The sequence below is a fragment of the Ambystoma mexicanum genome, chromosome 5q, assembly GCF_040938575.1.
Source record: "Ambystoma mexicanum isolate Mex_15411 chromosome 5q, UKY_AmexF1_1, whole genome shotgun sequence".
NCBI lineage: Eukaryota > Metazoa > Chordata > Amphibia > Caudata > Ambystomatidae > Ambystoma > Ambystoma mexicanum.
Window position 1 is genome coordinate 1370042601 of NC_090933.1, and position 22633 is coordinate 1370065233.

At 50.0% G+C, this 22633-nt stretch overlaps 1 protein-coding gene across 1 annotated transcript in view; it reads left to right on the plus strand.

The window, feature by feature from the left end:
• The first annotated feature begins 6844 nt into the window (after nucleotides 1-6844).
• Nucleotides 6845-22633, plus strand: part of LOC138498159 (zinc finger protein 268-like) — a 36636-nt gene continuing 20847 nt past the window's right edge. The window contains exon 1 of the mRNA XM_069622038.1: nucleotides 6845-6961. The gene's annotated coding sequence lies outside the window, so the exon portion shown is untranslated. The remainder of the gene's footprint in view (nucleotides 6962-22633) is intronic.

Sequence of the window (22633 nt, forward strand, 5' to 3'; positions counted from 1 at the left end):
TCATTCTACACAATGCCTCTTCTGCACACGCTCAGTGTGCTTTCAGACTACTAAGCCGACCCACTGCAGAGATACTGCTTACCTGGACATGCGCAATGTAACCCTGCAGGTTACTACACATGCTCCCTGCAGGGACTGCCATTCTCTGCACGTGTGCAGTGTGCCTTCAGCTAGTAGCTAGGCTGCTGAATGGAAATTGCTTAACTGCACATGCGCAGTGTAATCCACATTCTACTAGCCAGGCTCCTTTTCTGCATCACCCGAGATCTCCTGAGAAAGGAATGAGCGCTGTGTCCCTTCAGGTCAGGCTTCCTGCAGCTGAGATCTTCTCTGCACATGCACAGTGTAACCCACATTCTACTAGCCAGTGTGCCTCTACAGACTCTACTGACTACTAGACAGGCTCATTGTAGACAGTGGGCCTCATTCCGAGTATGGCGGTAAGGGATAGCGGCCACCGCTAACGAGAGCGGTGGCGGTAATCCCTTACCGCCATACTCCGAGTTCCCTTTGCGCCATGGAGGTTTTAACACCTGCTTTTAGCAGGTGTTAAAAACCATGGCGCTAAGGGACCTTGATGTTAATTACGCCACCGTAATTTACGGTGGCGTAATTAACGCCTTCCCCACGCCCATTATGCCCTATGGGGCAAGAATGGGAATGGGGAAGGGTAAATGGGGATTGGGGAATTACCGCCCCGCCAACCTTGGAATGGGGCGGTAATTCCGCCATCCACCAAGGCACTGCCGGTCCGGGTACGGCGTCAACCAAGGCGTTAATAGCGCCATTGGTTAGCGCCGTACTCGGAATGAGGCCCAGTGGCTCTTCTGCACACGGGCAGTGTGCCTCTACAGACTACAAGCCAGGCTCATTGTAGACAGTGGCTCTTCTGCACACGGGCAGTGTGCCTCTACAGACTACTAGCCAGGCTCATTGTAGAGGCTCTTCTGCACACGCGCAGTGTGCCTATACAGCCTCTACAGACTACTAGCCAGGCTCATTGTAGACAGTGGCTCTTCTGCACACGGGCAGTGTGCCTCTACAGACTACTAGCCAGGCTCATTGTAGACAGTGGCCCTTCTGCACACGGGCAGTGTGCCTCTACATCCTCTACAGACTACTAGCCAGGCTCATTGTAGACAGTGGCTCTTCTGCACACGCGCAGTGTGCCTCTACAGCCTCTACAGACTACCAGACAGGCTCATTGTAGACAGTGGCTCTTCTGAACACGGGCAGTGTGCCTATACAGCCTCTACAGACTACTAGCCAGGCTCATTGTAGACAGTGGCTCTTCTGCACACGGGCAGTGTGCCTCTACAGACTACTAGCCAGGCTCATTGTAGACAGAGGCTCTTCTGCACACGCGCAGTGTGCCTCTACAGCCTACTAGCCAGGCTCACTGTAGACAGTGGCTCTTCTGCACACGGGCAGTGTGCCTCTACAGACTACTAGCTAGGCTCATTGTAGAGGCTCTTCTGCACATGCGCAGTGTGCTTATACAGCCTCTACAGACTACTAGCCAGGCTCATTGTAGACAATGGCTCTTCTGCACACGGGCAGTGTGCCTCTACAGACTACTAGCCAGGCTCATTGTAGACAGTGGCCCTTCTGCACATGGGCAGTGTGCCTCTACATCCTCTACAGTTTACTAGCCAGGCTCATTGTAGACAGTGGCTCTTCTGCACACGGGCAGTGTGCCTCTACAGCCTCTACAGACTACCAGACACGCTCATTGTAGACAGTGGCTCTTCTGCACACGCGCAGTGTGCCTCTACAGACTACCAGACAGGCTCATTGTAGACAGTGGCTCTTCTGCACACGGGCAGTGTGCCTATACAGCCTCTACAGGCTACTAGCCAGGCTCATTGTAGACAGTGGCTCTTCTGCACATGGGCATTGTGCCTACAGACTACTAGCCAGGCTCATTGTAGACAGTGGCTCTTCTGCACACAGGCAGTGTGCCTCTACAGACTACTAGACAGGCTCATTGTAGACAGTGGCTCCTCTGCACACGCGCAATGTGCCTCTAGAGCCTCTACAGACTACTAGCCAGGCTCATTGTAGACAGTGGCTCTTCTGAACACGGGCAGTGTGCCTATACAGCCTCTACAGACTACTAGCCAGGCTCATTGTAGACAGTGGCTCTTCTGCACACGGGCAGTGTGCCTCTACAGACTACTAGCCAGGCTCATTGTAGACAGAGGCTCTTCTGCACACGCGCAGTGTGCCTCTACAGCCTACTAGCCAGGCTCACTGTAGACAGTGGCTCTTCTGCACACGGGCAGTGTGCCTCTACAGACTACTAGCTAGGCTCATTGTAGAGGCTCTTCTGCACATGCGCAGTGTGCTTATACAGCCTCTACAGACTACTAGCCAGGCTCATTGTAGACAATGGCTCTTCTGCACACGGGCAGTGTGCCTCTACAGACTACTAGCCAGGCTCATTGTAGACAGTGGCCCTTCTGCACACGGGCAGTGTGCCTCTACATCCTCTACAGTTTACTAGCCAGGCTCATTGTAGACAGTGGCTCTTCTGCACACGGGCAGTGTGCCTCTACAGCCTCTACAGACTACCAGACACGCTCATTGTAGACAGTGGCTCTTCTGCACACGCGCAGTGTGCCTCTACAGACTACCAGACAGGCTCATTGTAGACAGTGGCTCTTCTGCAAACGGGCAGTGTGCCTATACAGCCTCTACAGGCTACTAGCCAGGCTCATTGTAGACAGTGGCTCTTCTGCACATGGGCATTGTGCCTACAGACTACTAGCCAGGCTCATTGTAGACAGTGGCTCCTCTGCACACGTGCAATGTGCCTCTAGAGCCTCTACAGACTACTAGCCAGGCTCATTGTAGACAGTGGCTCTTCTGCACACAGGCAGTGTGCCTCTAGACTATTAGACAGGCTCATTGTAGACAGTGGCTCCTCTGCACACGTGCAATGTGCCACTAGAGCCTCTAGAGACTACTAGACAGGCTCATTGTAGACAGTGGATCTTATGCACACAGCAGTGTGCCTCTACAGACTACTAGCCAGGCTCATTGTAGACAGTGGCTCTTCTGCACACGGGCAGTGTGCCTCTACATCCTCTACAGACTACTAGCCAGGCTCATTGTAGACAGTGGCTCTTCTGCACACAGGGAGTGTGCCTGTACAGCCTCTACAGACTACCAGACAGGCTCATTGTAGACAGTGACTCTTCTGCACACGCGCAGTGTGCCTCTACAGCCTCTACAGACTACCAGACAGGCTCATTGTAGACAGTGGCTCTTATGCACACGGGCAGTGTGCCTCTACAGACTACTAGACAGGCTCATTGTAGACAGTGGCTCTTCTGCACACACGCAGTGTGCCTCTACAGTGGCTCTTCTGCACACGGGCAGTGTGCCTCTACAGACTACTAGACAGGCTCATTGTAGACAGTGGCTCTTCTGCACACGGGCAGTGTGCCTCTACAGACTACTAGACAGGCTCATTGTAGACAGTGGCTCTTCTGCACACGGGCAGTGTGCCTCTACAGACTACTAGACAGGCTCATTGTAGACAGTGGCTCTTCTGCACACACGCAGTGTGCCTCTACAGCCTCTACAGACTACTACCCAGGCTCATTGTAGACAGTGGCTCTTCTGCACACGGGCAGTGTGCCTCTAGAGACTACTAGCCAGGCTCATTGTAGACAGTGGCTCTTCTGCACACGGGCAGTGTGCCTCTACAGACTACTAGACAGGCTCATTGTAGACAGTGGCTCTTCTGCACACGGGCAGTGTGCCTCTACAGCCTCTACAGACTACCAGACAGGCTCATTGTGGACAGTGGCTCTTCTGCACACGGGCAGTGTGCCTCTACAGCCTCTACAGACTACTAGCCAGGCTCATTGTAGACAGTGGCTCTTCTGCACACGGGCAGTGTGCCTCTACAGCCTCTACAGACTACCAGACAGGCTCATTGTAGACAGTGGCTCTTCTGCACACGGGCAGTGTGCCTCTACAGCCTCTACAGACTACCAGACAGGCTCATTGTAGACAGTGGCTCTTCTGCACACGGGCAGTGTGCCTATACAGCCTCTACAGACTACCAGCCAGGCTCATTGTAGACAGTGGCTCTTATGCACACGGGCAGTGTGCCTCTACAGACTACTAGACAGGCTCATTTTAGACAGTGGCTCTTCTGCACACGGGCAGTGTGCCTCTACAGACTACTAGACAGGCTCATTGTAGACAGTGGCTCTTCTGCACCCACGCAGTGTGCCTCTACAGCCTCTACAGACTACTACCCAGGCTCATTGTAGACAGTGGCTCTTCTGCACACGGGCAGTGTGCCTCTACAGACTACTAGCCAGGCTCATTGTAGACAGTGGCTCTTCTGCACACGGGCAGTGTGCCTCTACAGATTACTAGACAGGCTCATTGTAGACAGTGGCTCTTCTGCACACGGGCAGTGTGCCTCTACAGACTACCAGACAGGCTCATTGTGGACAGTGGCTCTTCTGCACACACGCAGTGTGCCTCTACAGCCTCTACTAGCCAGGCTCATTGTAGACAGTGGCTCTTCTGCACACGGGCAGTGTGCCTCTACAGCCTCTACAGACTACTAGCCAGGCTCATTGTAGACAGTGGCTCTTTTGCACACGGGCAGTGTGCCTCTACAGCCTCTACAGACTACCAGACAGGCTCATTGTGGACAGTGGCTCTTCTGCACACACGCAGTGTGCCTCTACAGACTACTAGCCAGGCTCATTGTAGACAGTGGCTCTTCTGCACACGGGCAGTATGCCTCTACAGCCTCTACAGACTACCAGACAGGCTCATTGTGGACAGTGGCTCTTCTGCACACGGGCAGTGTGCCTCTACAGCCTCTACAGACTACTAGCCAGGCTCATTGTAGACAGTGGCTCTTCTGCACACGGGCATTGTGCCTCTACAGACTACTATCCAGGCTCATTGTAGACAGTGGCTCTTCTGCACACGGGCATTGTGCCTCTACAGACTACTAGCCTGGCTCATTGTGGACAGTGGCTCTTCTGCACACGGGCAGTGTGCCTCTACAGCCTCTACAGACTACTAGCCAGGCTCATTGTAGACAGTGGCTCTTCTGCACACGGGCATTGTGCCTCTACAGACTACTAGCCAGGCTCATTGTAGACAGTGGCTCTTCTGCACACGGGCATTGTGCCTCTACAGACTACTAGCCAGGCTCATTGTAGCCAGTGGCTCTTCTGCACACGCGCAGTGTGCCTCTACAGCCTCTACAGACTACCAGACAAGCTCATTGTAGACAGTGGCTCTTCTGCACACGCGCAGTGTGCCTCTACAGACTACCAGACAGGCTCATTGTGGACAGTGGCTCTTCTGCACACACGCAGTGTGCCTCTACAGACTACTAGCCAGGCTCACTGTAGACAGTGGCTCTTCTGCACACGGGCAGTGTGCCTCTACAGCCTACTAGCCAGGCTCATTGTAGACAGTGGCTCTTCTGCACACGGGCAGTGTGCCTCTACAGCCTCTACAGACTACCAGACAAGCTCACTGTAGACAGTGGCTCTTCTGCACACGTGCAGTGTGCCTCTACAGCCTACTAGCCAGGCTCACTGTAGACAGTGGCTCTTCTGCACACGGGCAGTGTGCCTCTACAGCCTACTAGCCAGGCTCACTGTAGACAGTGGCTCTTCTGCACAAGGGCAGTGTGCCTCTACAGACTACTAGACAGGCTCATTGTGGACAGAGGCTCTTATGCACACGCGCAGTGTGCCTCTACAGCCGCTACAGACTACCAGACAGGCTCATTGTGGACAGAGGCTCTTATGCACACGCGCAGTGTGCCTCTGCAGCCTCTACAGACTACCAGACAGGCTCATTGTGGACAGTGGCTCTTCTGCACACATGCAGTGTGCCTCTACAGCCTCTACAGACTACTAGCCAGGCTCATTGTAGACAGTGGCTCTTCTGCACACGGGCAGTGTGCCTCTACAGCCTCTACAGACTACCAGACAGGCTCATTGTAGACAGTGGCTCTTCTGCACACGGGCAGTGTGCCTCTGCAGCCTCTACAGACTACCAGACAGGCTCATTGTGGACAGTGGCTCTTCTGCACACATGCAGTGTGCCTCTACAGCCTCTACAGACTACTAGCCAGGCTCATTGTAGACAGTGGCTCTTCTGCACACGGGCAGTGTGCCTCTACAGCCTCTACAGACTACCAGACAGGCTCATTGTAGACAGTGGCTCTTCTGCACATGGGCATTGTGCCTACAGACTACTAGCCAGGCTCATTGTAGACAGTGGCTCTTCTGCACACAGGCAGTGTGCCTCTACAGACTACTAGACAGGCTCATTGTAGACAGTGGCTCCTCTGCACACGCGCAATGTGCCTCTAGAGCCTCTACAGACTACTAGCCAGGCTCATTGTAGACAGTGGCCCTTCTGCACACGGGCAGTGTGCCTCTACAGCCTCTACAGACTACTAGCCAGTCTCATTGTAGACAGTGGCCCTACTGCACATGGGCAGTGTGCCTCTACAGCCTACTAGCCAGGCTCATTGTAGACACGGTTTCTTCTGCACGCGCAGTGTGTACCTCCAGCCAGACCTACCGGGTCTCTGCACATGCGCAGTGTGCCTTCATACACTGAGATACTGCTTCCTCGGACATGCGCATTATACCCCTACAGATTGCAAGCCAGGCTCACTGAAGAGAAATCAATCCTCTGCACATGCGCAGAATGCCTTCAACTATTAGCCAATCTCACTGTAGAGATACTATATGTTTGCGCATGCGTATTGATAGATCACAGTCTACAGCCACGCTCACTGACGAGACACTCTTTCTTTGCACAGGCGTATTATGAATCCTTCTCCCCCTCAGGTCATCAGGCCGAGCACAGGGCGCCATTTTGTCTGCCTCGCGAGCTCTTCTTGGCTGTTGGGGTCTCGCCCGCCTTTGCACCTCGTGGTGACGTGAGAAAGGTGAGGAGTGTCTATTCCTGACTGCATCTTGGCTCCTTTACAATGTGGGACGGGGCAAATGATCCTACACCAGGGGGAGCTTATAAACCCACCCCCTGACGGCCAGTGTGTGCACTCCAGCAGCTGCTGCTGTTAGACGTTAGGAGCACTTTGCTGAAAAGTCCGGTGGCATCACTATAAACAGGGGTAGATAGCCCAGAGCACCCCTACAATACCCACCCACATTAATATAAACAGGGGCAGATAGCCGAGAGCACCCCTACAATACCCACCCACAGTATAAACAGGGGCAGATAGCCGAGAGCACCCCTACAATACCCACCCACATTACTATAAACAGGGGCAGATAGCCCAGAGCACCCCTACAATACCCACCCACATTAATATAAACAGGGGCAGATAGCCGAGAGCACCCCTACAATACCCACCCACAGTATAAACAGGGGCAGATAGCCGAGAGCACCCCTACAATACCCACCCACATTACTATAAACAGGGGCAGATAGCTGAGAGCTCCCCTACAATACCCACCCACATTACTATAAACAGGGGCAGATAGCCGAGAGCACCCCTACAATACCCACCCACATTAATATAAACAGGGGCAGATAGCCGAGAGCACCCCTACAATACCCACCCACATTACTATAAACAGGGGCAGATAGCTGAGAGCTCCCCTACAATACCCACCCACATTACTATAAACGGGCAGATAGCCGAGAGCACCCCTACAATACCCACCCACATTACTATAAACAGGGGTAGATAGCCGAGGACACCCCTGCATTACCCACCCACATTACTATAAACAGGGGCAGATAGCCGAGAGCACCCCTACAATACCCACCCACATTAATATAAACAGGGGCAGATAGCCCAGAGCACCCCTACAATACCCACCCACATTACTATAAACAGGGGCAGATAGCCGAGAGCACCCCTACAATACCCACCCACATTAATATAAACGGGCAGATAGCCGAGAGCACCCCTACAATACCCACCCACATTACTATAAACAGGGGTAGATAGCCGAGGACACCCCTGCATTACCCACCCACATTACTATAAACAGGGGCAGATAGCCGAGAGCACCCCTACAATACCCACCCACATTAATATAAACAGGGGCAGATAGCCGAGAGCACCCCTACAATACCCACCCACATTAATATAAACAGGGGCAGATAGCCGAGAGCACCCCTACAATACCCACCCACATTAATATAAACAGGGGCAGATAGCCGAGAGCACCCCTACAATACCCACCCACATTACTATAAACAGGGGCAGATAGCCGAGAGCACCCCTACAATACCCACCCACATTAATATAAACAGGGGCAGATAGCCGAGAGCACCCCTACAATACCCACCCACATTAATATAAACAGGGGCAGATAGCCGAGAGCACCCCTACAATACCCACCCACATTACTATAAACAGGGGTAGATAGCCGAGGACACCCCTGCATTACCCACCCACATTACTATAAACAGGGGCAGATAGCCGAGAGCACCCCTACAATACCCACCCACATTAATATAAACAGGGCAGATAGCCGAGAACACCCCTACAATACCCACCCACATTACTATAAACAGGGGTAGATAGCCGAGGACACCCCTGCATTACCCACCCACATTACTATAAACAGGGGCATATAGCCGAGAGCACCCCTACAATACCCACCCACATTAATATAAACAAGGGCAGATAACCGAGAACACCCCTACAATACCCACCCACATTAATATAATCAGGGCAGATAGCCGAGAGCACCCCTACAATACCCACCCACATTAATATAAACAAGTGCAGATAACCGAGAACACCCCTACAATACCCACCCACATTTATATAAACAGGGCAGATAGCCGAGAGCACCCCTACAATACCCACCCACATTTATATAAACAGGGGCAGATAGCCGAGAGCACCCCTACATTAACCACCCACATTAATATAAACAGGGGCAGATAGCCGTGAGCACCCCTACATTACTTACCCACATTAATATGAACAGGGGCAGATAGGTGAGAGCACCCCTACAATACCCACCCACATTAATACAAACAGGGCAGATAGCCGAGAGCACCTCTACAATTCCCACCCACATTAATATAAACAGGGGCAGATAGCCGTGAGTATCATGTCATGCACTTCTAGTTTGTCTGTGGGGTTGATATGTAGTATGGGTTTAGTTTAATTTCTTTTTTTTGACATTGTATCATTGAATTGACTACAGCTGGCAAAGGTTGGCATTAAGGACATGTATTTCATAATTTGTTGATTTAATTGTTCCATGTAATAAGGGGTAGATGTGTGTTGCCCGTATAGCTCATGGATTAGTCTAGTTTTTAAGATGGATTTTTCAACTTTAGTAAGCAGACCAGTTGCAATGCGTTTTAAAATGTTAGCATCGGTGATATCTGCAGACTGCCGCATGTTTTAAGTTAGTTCTCTGTAGCGAAAATGCACCAGAGATTTACATTTCCTATGCTTCCAAGTGTGTTGTGGCATTGTTTGTGTCCTAATGTTTTGAAAATAGGTTGACCTTTTTACTGGTGTTATCGGTAGGAAGCCTCCGAAAACAGTAACATGTTTTTTTTACCAAACAATTCTTCGTAGTCAGTTTTAGGATTTCTTGCATTCTCAGGTGAATTAAAGGCAACATAAGTTTGAAAACCATGCTTACTTAATTGATCAATAAAGGCCACGCCACCTCCTATAGCGTTTGATCTGTCACTTGACACACTGGGTATCTTGAATACTAACTACGCCGACCATACCCAAATCCTCCTCCCCCTAACAGGAGACTATGACACCGACTCTGAGACCCTGAACGACATATACAACACCATCCAAGCATGGGTGGCAGTAAACAAGCTCACTGGCTTCCAGTCAAAGAAAGAGTCATCTTTAAAGCCCTTGCTCTGACACACAAGTGCATCCACCAAACTGCCCATACCTACCTCTCAGAGAGAGTCCACCCCATATCCTCGACCAGACCTACAAGTACACCATATGCAAACATGCTCAGAGTACCCACAACCAAGAGAGCCCGAGCAGGTGACGCCAGCTTCCCCTACCAAGCAGCTATGCAATGGAACACCTTACCACCTCCACTTCGTGGAGAAATCTCCCATCTGGCATTCCACAAAACGATAAAAACACTGCTCTTCTCTTAATCACTGCCCACACCACAGCAAAATCAAGACCTACACCCGCCAGATATGAACAATGCAGTGTTATACTATTCTACTGTGTGTAATGTATTTCTGACCCAAATGCAAAATGATCCTTTCTGTAACTAAGTTAATAACAAGTAACAGCACTGCAATGCCCAAGGGCTGTTTGTGCGCTATACAAATGTAAAAAATAAAAATAAAATACATAACATAGTGTAGCCTATGGGGAGGGTGAGCGCTAGCATAGAGCCAGGTTCCATTGTGACCAGGGCATCTAGATTGTTTTTAATGAGGAGGTCGTGGATGTCTAAGGCGTGTGCAGGAAGGGAGCGAGCATTGATAAGGGAATAGATTGAGGTCGTGAGTAGAGGTAGAAGGAGAGTTCTGTCCAGGTAAGGAGATGTTATTAGGGTAGGCGAGGCTCGGGTTGTTAATTTTACGTGGAGAAAGATTTCTTGCGTTAGTTAAGGTTACAGTGTTGGTGTCAGGCCTACGGGCGACATTTAGATTGGACAATAGGGTAGAGCTAACATTTGCCATGGCAATTGTGTTAGCAGTGGGCAGTACTGAGAACTGGTGTAGGAGCATTGCAATCATTAGGAACAGCATTTAGCATGACAAATGTATTAGCAGTGGGCTCGGAGGCAGTACTGCGAACTGGTGCAGGAGCATTGAAGTAATTAGGCACAGGAGCAATACAATCATTAGGTACGGCATTTGGCATGGCAAATGTATTAGCAGTGGGCTCGGAGGCAGTACTGCGAACTGGTGCAGAAGCATTGCAATCATTAGGCACAGGAGCAATACAATCATTAGGCACAGCATGTGGCATGGCAATTGTATTAGCAGTGGGCTCGGAGTCAATACTGAGAACTGGTGCAGAAGCATTGCAATCATTAGGCACAGGCGTATTACAATCATTGGGTATGGCATTTGGCATGGCAATTGTATTAGCACTGTGCTCTGTGGCAGTGCTGAGAAATGGTGCGGAAGCATTGCATTCATTAGGCACAGGAGCATTACAATCATTGGGTATGGCATTTGGCATGCCAAATGTACTAGCAGTGGGATCGGAGGTAGTACTGAGAACTGGTGCAGAAGCATTGCATTCATTAGGCACAGGAGCATTACAATCATTGGGTACGGCATTTGTGTGCTGCTGGAAATGCATTGGAGGGACAGGGCCTCCCTGTCCTTGTCCTGTAGTCCTTTTTCGTTTGTGTATTGTATTGTTTTCTGCCCAGGAGTCCATGTGGGACTCCTGGCAGTGAAGCTCTTCCTGTTTTTGGTTTGGTGTACAGACCCATGGGATATACCCTTATGGCACCCATGGGTGGGGGTACAACCCTGTACCCCTAGTGTATGCTTTTGGGTACCTGTGTGTGGCCCACAGAGTTGGTTATGGGCTGGTGGCAGCTCCATGCTGAAATTGACAGGTGCTCTGAGTATCCTCCATTTTGGGAGACCCATGCCCTGCCATTGGAATCAGTTGATTCCTGATAGGAAACAAGATGGCCCTTGTGGCCTCTTACTTTCTATTGCCTGTTACCCTGTTTTACCACAGACCTGGGAAGCCCTGACTCTGTCCCTTCCCACTGACTGACTGTTGGGTGGAAGTTCCATATATGGTATTGTAGAGAAGTCCAGGCCAGGCTGGCTGGAGCCTTGCCGGGGACTGTATGTTGTGGGTACACCCTGTGGTGGGACCTGGGTGAATGGAGTGTGCGACCAATATGCACTTCTTGTTGTGGATGTCTGGTTTCTAGTATGAAACACAATGACTGAGACAGCACTGCCCGAAACTGGTATGAATGCAGTGTGTAGTTTGAATGGCTGGGTACTTTTCCCAATACACATTCCTTGTTGTGAGTGTCTGAGAGGGAGGAGAATGGCCTGAATGCAATGTATGCCCGATTGGTTGACTGACTACTGAATGCCCTTCTGAGTGGTTGGTTGCCTGAGTGTGCCCCAGCAGAATGAATAGGAGATCAACAGTATAACCGGGGGCCTCTCACTGCTATAATTCGCTCAGAAGCTGAAGTCAAAACTGACGCTTGATCTCAAAGCCGAGCCTGAAGAAGAAGGTTGACTGCTTTTACCTTCACTGCAATCTGAAAGCCGCTGTGATGCCAAGACTCATCCAAGAGAGGACCTGGTTAGGCGCCCCTTTCCTGAGCTCCGAGGGACCATCGAGCACCGTTAACCTTTGCCGAAGCTCCCTGGAAGCCAGACCCTCGACAGGCTGCCGACCGGAGATGGGGACTGCCAAGGAGAACAAAGATAAGCACCGGACATTCCATCCACCATCGTTGACCAGGGTTCGCAGGTTTGCTATAACCGCTGGATGCCCGTCAAAGCCGTGTTGCCCAGAAGCAGGGACCGCTTGATGCTGTGCCGTCAACGACTGGAGCCGCAAAGATCCATTGATTAAGACCTTTGATTCTCGGACGTGCTCGTCCGCACCGCCGACCGCTTTATCCCGCCGGAGAAGGCGAGGTCGACGCGCCGAGGAACATCCGGCGATGGGTTTCCCGCCACCCAAAGACTGTAAAGACGCCGGACGACTCAACGCCCTTACTGGGCCAAAGTTCTTCACAAACTGTTTGTGGTACTGAACTATTGACATTGAGGTACCCTGCATGCCTTTTCCTTTTAGGACGTGTCAGACTCGTTGGCGAGCACCACCAGGACAGAAGCTGCTGCCTTAATGCCACCGAACTTCCATCGAGGATTCTCAACACTGACTTCACTTTCTTCGAGGCCCATCGGCGATCCGTGGCTCCTGCTTTAAAGGGAGTCACTCAAGAAAGTATTCCTCGGGGGCGTGGCCAGCGGGCTCGGCATGCAGACGTGATCTCTGCGAGCTCCCGGGCCGCCAGCAAAATCCTACAATATCCTGGTGACAAACACGAAGAAATGAGCGTGCATCAGCCTCGGGTTGAAGCGTATGACCCCTGCTAAAGCCTGCTGAAATTTTGGGACGTATCGGCGCTGAGGCGGAGGGGTTGCTGCGCAAGCCAGTATCCCTGAGAGCGGACAGTTCCGAAGCGGAACCCACATTGCGGGGGAAGGTGTGGCGCTGTCCTCCCGCGGCGCTCTGCTCTGCCCCTGCGAGGGAGACCATCGTGGATCGGGAGAGAGGTCCGCCACCTGGCGGTCTGGCGTTGCGGAGATGGACGGTGCGGGAAACAGGCGCCGGTCCCCGACCGAGGATCCTGAGGCTCGGGTCGGGGTTGTGGATCAGCGCACCCCCGCAGGAGAAGAAACGAGGGGAGAAGCGACTCCAGAGGAGTGAGACTGCTGCTGGGGATGTGCGGGGATCCAGCCATCAGTCCCCCGCTCGCCGACGCCCCACTGGCTGCGACAGTGAGGACGCACATCCAAGGCGGTGGTGAAAGACCGTCAAGGAGTGGGAAGAACGGGGTGAACGCGACACGATTAGAAAGGAGGGGGGAAAGACGGACACCCCCTCCCCCTCACCTCCCCCAACTGCCACGCTGAACATATCAGCCCAAGTCACAGATTGTGACTAAACTACTGTAAAGGGGTGAGGGGATTGAAGACCCCTACTCGAATCGCTGGACACAAGAGGCACCCCATGTATAAAGGCCACAACAGAGGCAATACTAAAGTAAGGTCCCACTCTGGGAGAAGCACAGCATTACCCCACCTTAAACGCCACGACTCAGAGGTACCTCAAAATCCACAATTCCAAAATCTAAATGTCCTCGCATCGCACCTACGTGGTGTTCCTGTCAAACCCTCCCTTGGAGCACGGGACGCCTCAGCTCCATTACGACACTGATCCAACATGGGAAAGGACAGACCAAGGAAGACATCCACACAGAGCAGGATAGAACAATACGCAACGACACCCATGTCCCGCTCACCAGAACGGTCAACATCAATGGAATCTGACAACATGGAGGATGACATCTCCTCAGGGATGTGATGAGTGCTATCGCCAGCTCCAGAACATCGATGGAGAAGAAAATGGACAGTATTGGGGCTGACGTGTCCTTGCTGAGGCATGACTTGCAAAAATTAACCTCACGCACTGGAGAAGCCGAGGCCCGGATCTCGGAAACAGAGGACAGCTTTCGGGGGGTCAATAGGTGTATGTCTGGAATGTTAGACCGAATAAAAACCGTGGAAGCAAGAATCGACGACAATGAAGGGAGATCCAGGCGCAACAATGTTCACATACTTGGCCTCCCCGAAAAGGTCAAAGGGGCAAGCATGGAACTGTTCCTCGAGGAATGGCTCACAGATAAATATACGATGCAAAATCCTTCTCCAAATTCTTCTCCATTGAACGCGCACATCGTATCACAACTGGTAAAATCATGCCGGGGGTACCACCACGAGCTGTCATTGCAAGATTCCTGAATTGTAGAGACAGGGATGCTGTGCTACAGATGGCGAGATCGAAGGGGTCCATCACTTACAATGGATCAAAAATCGCTTTCTTCCCGGACTTTACCAGGGAAGTGCAAAAAGCGCGCCAATCATTTGACCCACTGAAAAAATGGCTGCAGATACTAGGAACAAAATATGGTCTAATCTTTCCCGCCCAGCTTAAAATATTCCACAATGAAACCACAGTGCATTTCACAGATCCGAAAGAAGCGTGGAACTGGGCAGAGAGACACATAGCAGGCGACTAGAGCGTTAAAAAGAAAACAGGAGGCGAAAGGAAAGGGCTACATCCTGAGAGACCACCAGAGAACAGACCTCAGCAACAGCAGGAAGAAATACTGCCATAATGAAACGCGCAACAACCATCGGTTGACAGCCAGAGCCACAGAACCACTATACACTGAAACTAAAAGAAGCTCATGCTCCAAACAGTAAACAAGAAGCAATAAGTATGCAACGGCTGGCGGTCACACCGGAGCCACCCCCCTAATAAGGAAGTAACCACAGAATAATTGATCAGTTTAGTTTGGACTAATTTATTAAGTTATGAAAGGGCGTCAGATACTTCAGTTGGGGATGAAGTGTGGGGAGGGAGGACTTGGATGTAAATTTAGAAGATGGGAAAGCTAAACGGAATATCGAAGTATACGGACATTAGAGAATAAAAAACACTGGCTGATGATTCTTTGCCACAATATGAATATAGGCGGCACCACTATCCCAGGAAGGCATGATGGCACCCAGTATCACGAGCACTGAAGTACCGCTGCAGGTCGACAAAATCCAAACCCTAAAGCTTCTTACCTGGAACGTGAATGGTTTGGGCAACAGCCTGAAAAGGCGACTGGTGCGACAGCTGTTGAACAGGCATGGCCCAGACATAGTCTTCCTAACTGAAACTCACTTGGCAGGCACATCCAATGCACTGTTCAACCGCTCCAACTACCACACAGCAGCACAGGCAGGCTTCACAATGGGAGCCAGAGGAGTACTGATACTTGTACATAAAAGATTACCACTCACCCTCACAAAAATAACGCAGGATACCGGGGGCAGATTCACATATGCCACAGGCACACTTTGGAATAAATCACTATCCCTATTGGCGATCTATGCCCCGCCTGCACTGCAGTCCACCCTACTCGAGGAAATAACACCTCTGATGTCCAATGATGCCTCTGATATCCTGATCCTTGGGGGTGACTTTAACGATGTCATAAGCAACATAGAGGATCGCACACATTTACGCAGCAGAGACCCCACCCGCCGAACCAACCTAGCCTGTTTTGTGGAGGCACTTGGCGTCATAGATGTGTGGCTAGACCTGCATCCCGGGGAGCGACAATACTCCTATCATTCAGGGGTACACGCATCGTTATCACGCCTAGACTACTTCTTTGTACCCGCAGCAATAATACACACAGCAACACAAGCAGAATACCACCCAAGAGGCATCTCGGACCACTCCCCTCTACTCATATCAATAACAACATATAAACCGACTCCTCCACTAGCGTGGAGATTGAACAGTTATCACCTAGGCTCTCCAGAATTAGTAGAACGCCTACAAGATGCTAGCACGACATACTTTGAACTAAACGAAGTGTCGATAGACTGTCCTATCACACTATGGGAAGCCTATAAACCGGTGATATGAGGGGAAATTATCTCCTGGACTGCAGCACAAAAGAAAAAATATCTAGAATCAATGAAGGAGGCGGAAGCAAATGTGGAGCGGGCAGAGGCAGTGCATCTAAGCCAAGACTGCGCTGACACGAACAGGGCACTAATCCTGGCGCAGAAAAAACTGCAAAACTTTGCACTGGACAACGCAAAACAAGCACATAATGCAATGAAAGCCAGAATCTACGAAACGGGTGACAAAGCAGGGAAGATGCTTACCTGGTTCGAACGAAGGGACGAGGGACACAGCCAAGTGAGAATGATCACATGCCATCAAGCGGAACCATGCCTGACAGATGCAGAGATATCTGAAGAGTTCGCAAGAAACTACAAGGAATTATATAGAGCACCGGCATCTGCCCCTGAGACCTCTGTGTTGTAGGAGATCTCTCTCAACTTCTTAAATGCTGGTCAAATTGCTACCTTAGAAAAAGAAATCACCGAAGATGAAATCATAACTGCCATGATGCAACTCCAATCCGGGAAAACACCCGGGCCGAATGGCTTTCCCATTGAGGCATGGAAGAAGATAGGAGGTAACAAACTGGCTCCCCATCTACTCAAAATGTACCAGCAAGCCGGAACCACAGGCAGCCTACCGGCGGACCTCAGAAAAGCCACAATAATTGTAATACCCAAGGCAAATAAGCCCCCAGACAAGTGAAGCTCATATAGACCAATCTCCCTTATTAACACTGAGGCGAAGATATTGGCCAAACTGTTAGCTACACGCCTGCAACGGGTCATAACATCTTTGATTCACGCAGACCAGTGTGGCTTTATGCCTGGAAGGTCTACAAGAATGAATATTCGGAGGATACATTTCGCCATTGAACACGCCGAGACCCTGAACATTCCCCTGGGAGTCCTCGCAATTGACTTTGAAAAAGCATTTGATTCTGTCCGCTGGGAGGCACTCTGGGAGAATATGTGCAAAATGGGGTTCCGGGAGCAATTCTTATCCTGGGTTCAACTACTATACAACGCACCGATGGCTGAGGTCAGAGTGAACGGCTAGACATCTCGATCCTTCCCCGTGGGAAAAGGGACGTGACAAGGCTGTCACCTGTCGGACCTCCTCTTTGTGTTAGCCATGGAACCACTTGCCCAGCTCCTAAGGGACGCACCCACATGGAGAGGGATCCCGGGTGGACTAGACTGGGAAGATAGGGTGTCGTTATATGCAGACGACCTGTTGATATATATGCGCGACCCTAGGTCAGCATGTGCGGTAGTGACGCAACTACTCCAGAAATATGGGGCCTTCAGTGGCCTGATGGTGAACTGGTCCAAATCCACGATATTCGCATGAAACCAGCTGGGCATGGAACCCCCAGAGCCCTGCTTATATGAGGCAGCCCCTGACCACTTTCAGTACCTGGGTATCAAGATCACAAGAAACCTTAAGGACGAATTCTCTGTTTAGGCTGAATTTCCTAACCTAGTGAGTCCCCCAGCAGCTTTGCTGGATTTTTGGGGTTTATTTTTTTCTCCTGCCAAGAGTGAGACTCTTTTACCCTCACTCTTGGGCATGATTTGAGTGTGTTTCTTTGACTCTAGATGTGTTTAATGGGCTATGGGGTCTTTTACCCCATAGGGCTTCATGTGTTTTTGTGATGTGTGTTACACAGCACCCTCAGTGTAGTAACACAGGGGTGTCATAGGGACCACCCAGTATAGACTCCATACCCTGGGACTGACTACTGTCTCCCAGGGCATGTAAAGTCACCATTGACTTTACTAGTCTTAAATTCTGCACAGAACCAGTACAAACCATCATATTGTGGACGTACTGGCTGGGGCAATTCAATTGCCCCGGGGTCTGTTAGTCGAGGGGGCACGTCTCCGTCCCCCCGATCGAGTTTTGGCTGGTGGCAGTGGATACTACTTTTTATATACAACCGCAAATATTTCTCTATGGGATTTTCCCATTATTCGAGGCTACTATCTTTATTTATTTAATTACGATAGCCTCAAACATACCGCCGGTTTATTTAATTAATATTAATTCTCCGGTTGGTATTTTTTGCCAAAACTCGGTTCTAAAATGGCGTTTGTGTTATCTTCTGTGACTCCAACCCAAGTCGAGCCCTTTGTTCCACTTTTTGGCGGGCTTCTCCACAGAAGCCCTCCAAAGTGGTGCCACTGTGTCTGGGGTACTTAGGAGGGGTGGAGGGGGATTCAGGCACCCTGGACTGAGTTGCCTAGACAACTCAAGTCGCACTCTGTCCTGATTGGCCCAGGCCGGCTCACCACTTAGCAAGTTTGAGTGACAGCTAGGCTGAGTGAATGAGGGTTTTCTGCAAAAAAGCAGGGCTTTGGGGACTGGAACTTCAGAAGTCGCCACAGGACCTAAGAATCTGACGAGGGAGAAGCTGAGCCGACCTGCCACATCAACACCACCGGTGGAGCCCTGCTGGACCGTCTCACCACTTTTCCCAACGACAGAGGAGATCCCCCGCCGGAGAGTCTTCTTCCTTTGACTGGTGGGGATAACCAGTTTCACCGTCTTTTCGCCTTCCCGACTCGTGGCTGCCTTGCCTGTGCCCCGGCAACCGGGATACCACGTTTTACCACGACCGCAAATTAAAGGGTAATACCTTTAACCAGAAAACTCCGCGACTGGTTTCTTCCCTGGCAGTGCAACGACCTTCATCTTTCCTCCAAGTCGAGCTCTTCTCTTCCCCTGGACGACGACGAGACTTGCACCCACTGCCAGGAACAACTGCCACCGCTGGAGGATCCTTCCCACTTAAGGTACTGTGTCCCGCCTGGCTTCCCTTGCCACCGACTGTACGGGGTAGATTTAGCCCCCGGCTTTCGAACCTGGGTTAGCCTGGGACACCCTGGCTAGACTTTTCTGAGCCTCTCTAAACTCTTTTTCGAACTCTCTGCAAGACTTCCAAAGCCTAGTGTAACTGTGTGATCTTGGGCGCATTTGTGCTCTGCTCTCTCTAAGAGTGGGCCCAGCCTATGGACTTTGGCTCACAAGTGACGTTTGCTCTTCTGCCTTGCTAATAGTGTTCCTAAATCTTAGAATATGGAAAGGTACACCACTCTGTCTTTTTCCCTCCCTTTTTCATAACCTTATTGGAGTGCCATCTATAGTTAAGCGCTCACCTCTGTATGAAAATAAGTGGTGTTAACTAAGACTTATCTGATAAGGAATAAGGGTTGTATATATTATAATAGTAACTGTGATACCAAAGCTCTGGTCAGTGTTTGCTTGTATTATTGTGCCTGAGTGCCTATTGTGTATACTCTGCATACTGCCTAACTCTTCTTGAGGGAAGTCTGACTGCTCAGCCACAGCTACCAGGTAAATCTGGGTGGTACAGACTGCTACCAAGTGGGTTTACTGCTAACACCTGTAGTCCTAAATCTTTTGCAGTGTTCCCTAAGGTAACTGCATAGGTATCTGCCTAACAACGTCCAATAATTTACAACCCATTACAGATTGGTTTGGGGGAGATGTGCAACATTGGAAATCCCTGCCACTGACCCTGTTAGGTCGCGCAGCATTGTTTAAAATGCTAACACCCCCCTATACCTGTACATACTCCAGAACGCCCCACTCCACATAACGGGGACAACGTTACAAAAAATAGACTGCATAATTAGAACACTTCTATGGGGAGGTGGACGACCGAGACTAGCCCTCCGGACACTACAAAGATCGATATGGGAAGGCGGCATCGGCCTACCAAGGCTACAATCCTACTACTGGGCTGGCCAAATGTCGGTAATAAACGACGCACTGCATGCAGAATCCACGCTGCCACACGTGTGAGCATCGCTCCACCTGAGGATATACGCTGCAAAACCCAGAATAGGTCCCGGCGACATGGCTACACAGACACCTCGCAACTGGAGGGAATCACACGCTTTTATGGGGTGGGATGACAAGGTCACACCATTACAGCCCCTATGGAACAATGGGATCCTCCCCGAGATAAACAAACTGCCAGGATGGCCAATATGGGTGAGATGTGGTATAGGAAAAGTGGGAGACATCGTAGAGAACGACAACATTAGACCCTATGAAGATCTGGCTCTGTCCTTTAACCTCCCAGAGTCGGAACGATACCACTACACACAGCTCCGACACGCACTACAATAGCATCTCCCTGCCCTCTCCGACATGCCAGATAGTACCCCCTGGAACGAAATATAATCACGGATCATATCCAGGCAAAGGTCACCACAGTGATGTACAATGTCATAACCTCCTTTGCCACACCAGAACTGACATGGCTCAAGACAAAGTGGGAAGAGGAAGTTGGGGAAATCATGCCAGAAGACTGGGTCCAAATCTTAATGTACCCCCGTGAAACTGCCATCTCGACCAGGCTAAGGCTAGTCCAGCTTAAAATACTGCACAGGATCTACTACCCGGGGGTGGCCCTGTACCGCTGGGGTAAAATAACGTAACCCAACTGTTTACGCTGTCGTGAAGGAGGAACCTTCTTTCACATACTGTGGGAATGCCCACATATCAGTCACTACTGGCAAAAGTGTTGCGATATACTTGCGAAGGTCCTGCGGCAAACAATCCCCAGAGATCCTAAACTGATGCTACTAGGAGCAGACAGTGAAATAGACCTGCCCAGGTATGAAAAGATGTGCTTTATGACCACGACTGCGATAATCAAAAGAAATATAGCTCAGCTCTGGGGAGCAGCACAACCACCACAGGTAAACCAGTGGATCACAGATGTACAAATCTGCATAGCCATTGAAAGGAGAGTACATAGAGCCAGGGGATGCCCTGAAAAAGCAGACAGGATCTGGCAACTTTGGGAAGACACTATATGAACCCTCAAACCTTGCAGCCGTGTTAGCAGGACATACGGGATACAGAAAATGCAGCAGAGAGCTCAACATGTGAAATGTTATGCAATGTATGCAATCTGTATGAGCATGTATACCATCAAACGTTAATGTTGTTGTAATGTTATGTTCTGGCCCGACTTGGACCAGCAGTTTTGTGTTGTAAAACCCAATAAAATACGATATTAAAAAAAAAAAGAAAGTATTCCTCGACACCTCCTCGAGGAACTTTGCTATTCCAGGTACATTGGGGAGGTAGAAACATTTTAGAAGGGAATAAGACTCATTGAACAGTATATGGACTGGGCTTGTGTTATATCTTTATTTTACAGGTTGCCCAGCGGGGGGGGGGGGATCTCCACACAGAACTGTGTCTAGTGGTAGGGGCCAGTATTCTGCCAATTGTTTTAACCAACTGCTTTCCTCCTATGTCTATTGTTGGTTACCTTTATTAATTGATTCGTGTGACATTTGCACTTTAATGAAATCCGGTAATAATTGTGGTACCACTTAGAACTGAATATATTTGCCATTGTAGATTAACTGAACACAAGGTGAGTTAGTGTGATTGTATATAACCTTGAACCTTAATTATATAAAGACTGTGTTTTAGCAAATACAGTGTGTGGACATTCCTTTGTGGATGCTTGGGGACTGCACTGTACTTAAGAACCAGCCTGCATCCCCTCCTGAGAAGCTAGGCCTTGATTGCTCGACTACGTTACCAATAATAGAGAATCTTGGCTGGGGTCCACTGTGCCTCTCCTCTGCCATATAGAGAGCAGGAGTACAGACACCCCCTCCAGTTTTTACACTGGTGGCAGTGATGGGATGCTTCTGGTTTTAGGAATCAGTGTATAACCGTGCCACTTACAATATATATGCACTTTGTTAAATTGAGGTTTAGTTGTGTGCTAGATAACTGCATTACAAGCTATGGAATCTATTGCAAATGGTAAATTGACTAGGATGAGCCTAGAGGCTCTCCAGAGTGCTTGTGAAGCCAGGGAGTTAGACTTTGTGGATAAATCTAGGGCTGAGCTGATAGCTGCCCTAGTGGACTACCAGATTGATTGTGAAGCTTGTGAAGGGGGAGGTGCAACCAATGAGGACTCTGCCCTTGGGAATGCCACCATCCCTGCTGCCTCTGTTCAGACTTCAAGCAATGTTTCTTCAGGCAATGCCTTGGAACTTGAATTATAATACTGCAAGTTGTAAATAGAAGCTGAGCTTAAGAAAGTAGAGTTCAAGAATAGGGATCTTGAACTCAAAGACAAGGACCTGGAACTTAACAACTGGGACACCGAGTGTCTAAAAATCCAGCTAGAGAAAGCTAGAGTAGAGATTTCAGCGAAACCAATTGTGTCAGGTCCCCAGCATTGAAACAGTTGGAAAGTATGATACGAGATATAAAATCAACGTTTATGTACTCTTCCACATATTTGACGCTGCATATGCATTTTTGTACAATAATTTGCAGGTAATTCGCACATTCAATCCTGAATCTGTTATTCAACTGTTAGATTTCTCAACTGTGTATAGTAGGCAA